Below are 5,172 nucleotides of genomic sequence, written 5' to 3'. Positions count from 1 at the left end.
TTCTCCTTATACTCGTGGAAGTCGTCTTTCATCTTTTGTAGATTTCCTCGCTTTGGTGGAGACTCATTCTCAATCTCTTTTCGCTGGTGGAACGGTGATGAGAGTTTGCGAAACGGCTCGCTTGGACCGCGGAATGTGACTGCCGTGGTTTCGCTGCTTACAACGAAGACAGGGATTCATTTCGTGTTAGGATAGTCTAATGCTCAAGCGGAGGCAGTGATAGTGGGTGCGGTGGAGAAGCCCTGGTTTGGCTCAAACAAGCCAGACAACAATCGATGATTAAACTAGCCAGACAGTAACGTTCATGGCTTTTGTCCTAGACCATTCTAATTTAATTCTCTATTAAAAAGGTGACGAATAAGACTTTAGGAGGGAGTCTATAATATTTGATTTTTTGGGGGGACATTAAGTCTTTGAAATGCATTCCACCATGTATGCTCTAACCATAAAGGCAATGTCCACAAGTATTTGTGCTCCCTTGTTTGCTTTGTCTAATGCTTTTACTCTTTTCATAAACTTTTGCCATGGAGCTATGTTTTTCTCTTATCAGAGCCTTCTCTATCCCTCTCCTAGTTGAGTTATGTTAATGAAATTTATTCTGAGCCTCTCTTAAATGAGTGGTCAATAAACTTTGGATGAGAAGTTTAGAGTTCTATTTGACATGAACAATATTTATGTGTGAGTTAAATTTTATGGATGTCATTTACTTCCTCTTCTTGACTTTTGAAGGATGATTTTTGTGTTCATACTTAAGTTACACATGTGCACACACATGCATATACACACATGCATGCACATGCACATGCATGCACACACACATACACACACACACACACACACACACACACACACTCTTGAGTACCACATGAGATGTGTCTAGCATAGTCGTGCCTTAATTAACACATCAACTTAGAGATATTTAAAATGAGAATTTAGTCATTTTGTTTTAGCTATACATAAGAAAATGGTAAGCATTGGTGGCATGTTTTTTTCAAGGGGATGGATAAGATCCAACAACTCAAAGTAACAAGTCAATTTGTCATGCCTAATGAATTTTGCAAACTTTAGCATCTTTTCTCTTGGTTTAAATGAGTTGGTGTAATCTTGATGGGGTGTAGGGATAGTTGAGAGTTTTTATATGTGATTAATGCTATGGAATACTAACTTGTCAGAACATGGGCGTATTACTGCGATCCCCTCCCCCTCATTGATAAAAATAATTATCAATTTATCCTATGAAAAAGTGATTATTATACCCATTAAACTTTATATGACAGGGTAGACCTTGTTACTCTACTTCCAATGGTGAGGTCAATTGTGGGTCAGAGAGTTATAAAGTAGCCCTCTATTTCTAAGCATGTTATGTCTACTATCATACAAATTTTAAATGGAAAAAAGCTAAGGATTACTAGTTGCCATGACAAGCTATGGCTTCCAATATCTTTCTAGGGGAAGCATAGGCAAACACCGTTACGAAACTAAGGCATGCATATCCCTCACAATACCACTGATCTTGAATATAGCATTTCTAACATCTTCTTGTAAGCACCCTTTTATTGTAATTGGGAGGATGAACTATCAAAGCAACAAAGAAGTCATGTCAATAATAGAACATAATCATAATTACACTAATGCATCACGATTATTGGTACACTAATCCTACAGCTTAGAATATTTACCTGTAAAACCTTGTGCCAATCATGGGACTTGAGCCCACTAAGCTTATTGTCTTTTGAAAATGCTCCTTTCAAGCAATGCATGTACCCTGTGGGTGTTTGAAAAGAGGCAATGTCTGCCTTGATTGCCACTGCCTCCTCTCTCATGGAGAGGATCCATGTTGCTTTCAAGAGGATCTGGAAATATCAAAGACCCGCACTCCTCTCCATAAGATCTGTAACTCCTCTATCAAAGGTGCCATGTACACGTCCATATTTGTGGCCTTGTACTTCCTTGGCACAAGTAGTGCAAGCATGAGGTGTCCCTTCTTTATTGTTAGCCATGGTGGGATATTGTAATTCACCAAGACTATGGACCATGTTGACCAAGATGTCGAGCGTAAGCCTCAATGATTCACATCGTGCATGGCAAGCCCAAGATGTAAGTTGTGTGGCTCCCTCGCAAAGTCCGGCCACTGATTCTATGTGCTTCCAAGCTGCACAATCTACGGGAATCCTCAATGTGTCATCAGTGTACTGATGAGATGCATGCCAAGTCATCAACTCCGCTATGGATTTGCATCAGAACATGTGTTGTATTCTTGCAATGATGGGAAAGTGTCTCAAGACCTTTACCGGTATCTGCTCACCCTGCAAGTCATCTCTATATCATTGTTCCCCACACTTCAGACAACTAGCCAAATCTCCATGCTCACAATGAAAGAGAATATAGTCATTACATCAAGCATGGATGGTATCATAATCCATACCCACCGTTGTTAGCATCTTCTTCGCTTCATCTCTTGATGCGGGCATGGTATTTGGTGCAGCCAAAATCTTCTGGAGCAACCTATCACAATTCAAACATACATAGGCTTCGAATTATGATGATTCTCACCTCTCTTTTCCCCTTTTCTTTCTCTTTTTTCATCTTTCAAAGCAATAAAGAAGTCATGTCACTAATCCTACAACTTAAAATACCTGTAAGACATTGAGCAAGCCTAGAATCCTACAGCCTGACATTGAGCAAACATTTACAGAGTCCTGCATTATTTGAATTAGAGTGACAGAAGTCTGTATCTATTTGCTCAATGGTAGGCTATTGAAGCTTCACGTGGGGAAAAAGAGAGAAGGAAAGAGAGAAGAAAAGAGAGGAAAAGAGAGGAGAAAAAAGAGAGAAAAAGAGAGGAGAAAAAGGAGAAAAGAGAGGAGAAAAAAGACAGAAAAAGAGAGGAGAAAAGAGAGAAAAAGAGAGTGAAAAGAGAGAAAAAGAGAGAGAAGAGAGAAAAAAAGAGAGTGAAAAGATAAGAGAGAAAAAGAAAGAGTGAACGGATAAGAGAGAAAAAGAGAGAGTGAAAAGAGAGATAAGAAAGAAAAAGAGAGGAGAAAAGAGACGAAAAGAGAGGATAAAAGAGAGTCACAATTCAAACATACATAGGCTTCGAATAATGATGATTCTCAAACATACATGATGATTCTCAAAACAAACAATATCCAAATAATGAGTCAAATTAATGCAGGAGCTAACCTCATTAAGGCTAAGACACTTGTATCTGACCACCCATACTTTGCTTATAGATTCAAGATTGAGAAACAAGCTCGTAGTTTAGACATCCTAGCACCCTCGTACAACTGTGTTGATTGCAACTCTTGCATATTGACCTCAGACTTTGACATCATGTGTACATGTGATGTAGTGCCCCTAAAAATAGAATCCATCATGTCCACCATACCCTCGTCATCATCTGGCACATCTGGGAGACTATAGTTTTGCTCAAAGTGTGAAGGTATATGTGCACCCTTGCCACCCTCCTCATCTTATCTCTATGTAAATATAAGATCTTGTCTCAAGGTTTCGTGTCATAATGGTATCCAATATTAATCACACGAACTTAAATAGCATTGACTTATCGATGATCCATCACCACATGCAACACCAATGGTGGATACTAGTTGGGGCTCCTCCCCATACATCCGCAAGTTGCACATGACAATACGACGTTGATGTCATACTTCTCGCTTGCAATGAGTGCAATGACAATGCAACCTCTCCGTAAGCCACTCTGCACTCCCGGGCATTGGCGCATCATCTGACAAGCTTTCACTCCTCCCTTCCATCTGCACACTTCCAAAATCACAACATGAGCTGTAAGGAAATCTATTAAGATTCAAAAAATAGCCACCCATGTGCTCCTTTTCTCTCTTCTAATAGTAAGTGCCCTGAATCGTTGCTATATAGCATCGCTTTGCTTTGTTCAATCGCTATATAGCAATGCTTTTTGGATATAAACATCGCTATATAGCGATGCTAGGGGCTTAAACTTGAAACCCTGTACGATGCTGAGTTTCACATCTCTATTATGGGAAAAACAAAAATCTCTCCTCCCACCTTATATTCAATGACCTCACTAAATTCCTCCTCTCTATTCCCCACTCCTCACCCTTACCCAGCCCCTCTCCCAACACTTGTGCTCCCTCTCCACCCTTCTCCCTCTCTGCTTGTGTGAAAGGAAGTTTTTCAAGAAGGTGGGTCTCTTTAAGCAATGTAGATTCATTTTTTGTGAGATTTTGTTTTGTGAGTGTTGAAGCATGTTTCTCCTTGTATTACTAAGGCTATGTGCTAATTTTCATGCTTGATTTTTAGAGGTTGACAAAAAACGAGATTTGGTGACAGAAAGAAGACTCATCTCTGCTCTTTTTCAACCTATTGCTCAAGCAACAGGTTGGGAGATATATACAATTTGTTCTACAAGTCAAGAATTTTCTCGATTTGTGCAACAGGTTGATATACCCCCCAACCTGTTATGCTTTTTTTCCCTCTTCCTTCTCTTATGCTCATGCTCTTTTTCCCCTCTTTCGATCTCTTTTCCCCTCTTCCTTCTCTCATGCTTATGCTCTTTTCCCTTCTTCTTTTTTTCCCTCTTTCAATCTCTTTTCCTCTCTTTCAATCTCTTTTTCCCTCTTCCTTCTCTTCTTTTCCCCTCTTCTTTTTTCCCCTCTTTCAATCTCTTTTCCCCTCGTCCTTCTCTTCTTTTCCTCTCTTTTTCTCCTTTTTTCATAAGCATATGTATTTGCCTATGCTTATGCTTATGCATGAGCATATGCTCATATGCTCATGCATAAGCACAAGCTTATGCTTTCTCTCTTTTTCTCTTATGCTCATATGCTCATGCATAAGCATAAGCATATGCTTTCTTTCTTTTTCTCTTATGCTCTTTTTCCCTCTTCCTTCTCTTATGCTCATGCTCTTTTTCTCTCTTCTTTTTCCCCTCTTTTGATCTCTTTTCCCCTCTTCCTTCTCTTATGCTTATGCTCTTTCCCCCCCTTTTAATCTCTTTTTTCCCTCTTTCAATCTCTTTTCCCCTCTTTCATTCATATGCTTTCTCTCTTTTTCTCTTATGCATATGTTTTTTCTTCTCTTATGCTTATGCTTATGCATGAGCATATGTCTTCTTCTCCTTCTCCTTCTCCTTTCCTTCTCTTCTTTTTCCCTCTCTTTTTCTCTTCTTTTCATAAA

This window comes from Dipteris shenzhenensis, chromosome 9 (assembly GCF_047967505.1).
Source record: "Dipteris shenzhenensis isolate YYH24624 ecotype China chromosome 9, Dip_SZ_1.0, whole genome shotgun sequence".
Lineage (NCBI taxonomy): Eukaryota > Viridiplantae > Streptophyta > Polypodiopsida > Gleicheniales > Dipteridaceae > Dipteris > Dipteris shenzhenensis.
This window is presented reverse-complemented; position numbering follows the sequence as displayed.